This window comes from Hordeum vulgare, chromosome 1H, assembly GCF_904849725.1.
Source record: "Hordeum vulgare subsp. vulgare chromosome 1H, MorexV3_pseudomolecules_assembly, whole genome shotgun sequence".
NCBI classification, from domain to species: domain Eukaryota; kingdom Viridiplantae; phylum Streptophyta; class Magnoliopsida; order Poales; family Poaceae; genus Hordeum; species Hordeum vulgare.
In genome coordinates, this window is record NC_058518.1 from 367,382,485 (window position 1) to 367,384,080 (window position 1,596).

Consider the following 1,596-nt stretch of genomic DNA (forward strand, 5'->3'; position numbering starts at 1 on the left):
ACGAAGAGCAGAGGTAAAAAATATGCATGGAGGAAGTAACTAGAGGCTAGAGATAAAAAGGGGCATTTAAGAATCCAACAAGTGTGTGCTTGATGACTCACAAAGTAGCTTGATGACTCACAAAATTCATCTTTCATAGCAACGCACGCGCAACTAACCAGTGAATAACAATGACATGCATTGCTAGCTATAGCAAGATGATTAGAGTAGAAAACGTTGTAAAACATTGGTCTTGCTCAATGAAAAAATCAAGTCAGAAAGGTGATATATGTAGAAAAAAAATACAGTCCGGTGACAAATTGAACTCTGCAGTGAAAAGCGTGACAGGATAGACTGATAAACTACACAAAAGAATAGTTCAAAGAGGGACCTGAAGTTCTGGGGGAAGATATCTGTAGACATCATATATCTGATCCTTGAAACCTCTGCTCAACATCTCATCGACTTTGTCCTGTAATGAAATCAATCATGTTAGAATCGTTGAACTTGACCAAATTCATATTTCAAAAGAAAACAAATGTAGCATGACAAGAGCAAACTTGCCAGGACTAGGAGCTTGATGGCTCGTGTGCGCAAGGTCCTTCTCTTGATCATATCACATACTCGGACCGGGGTTCCCGACATGACATGCACTCCAGACTCGAGCTTCCTAATATACTTGTCGATACTCTTGCCACCAACACACGCGTGCACATAGACGCTCATGAAGCTACCAACAGCCTGCATGACCCTGTCTGTTTGTGCTGCAAGCTCCCTAGTTGGCGACAGTATCAGCGTCTACACCCTACCAAATCAAAATATTAACATCAATTAAATTGCCGAGGGAAGATTTACTCCCAATGTTTCTAACAGAGTCCAGAAATCCGCGCCGAAACCAGAGTTGAATCCGTCCACAGAATTCGTAACGCGGATTAATGTGAGTGGAGCGAGGCCTTACTCGTGGACGTTGGTATCGATGACCTGGCAGACGGAGAGGGAGATCATGGAGGTCTTGCCGGTGCCGTACTGGGCCTGGGCGATGACGTGTTTGTAGGGATGTAGCAGAGACATGTCCAGATCGAGGGTATCCGGACGGTGAGGCGGCTCGCGGCGCCGGAGTGAGAGGAGGCAGGGGACGCGGTGAAGGGCGGCGGTGAGCGCATTGCTTCTTCCTCCGCAGCGGCTAGTTCCTGCCGAGCAAACACAAAATCAGCGAGCGCAAGGGCCGGATCCACGCGAGGCGGACTGGAATCGGATGAAATGGCGGCGAATCGAGGCGAATTTGCTCCTCCATCGTGGATCCATGGAGAAGAGGGGTGGATCTGTGGAAGACGCACGCACTATGCTCCTCCATCTTGTGGTGTGGGGGATCCATCCCTTCTCCTCCTCCGTGAGGTTCCATCCATCAGGGTGGTGGGGAGGAGAGGCAGAGGGGTGTGGATCTGGAAGAGAGAGAATGGGGACCGAGGGAGAGGGCAGATGGGGGTGGGGGAGATGGGGCGGCAGCTGTTAGAAGGCCGTTCCCTTTGTCGTCCGCCTGGGGATCACCCTGAAGGCAAAGGGGTCGAGACAGACGTCAAAGGGGATGGCTTCAGTTGCCGTGACTCTTTGCCGTCT

At 50.0% G+C, this 1,596-nt stretch overlaps 1 pseudogene; it reads right to left on the reverse strand.

Annotated features, from left to right (window-relative positions):
* Positions 1 to 358: 358 nt before the first annotated feature.
* LOC123399285 lies at positions 359 to 1,333 on the reverse strand (annotated as a pseudogene).
* Positions 1,334 to 1,596: the final 263 nt, after the last annotated feature.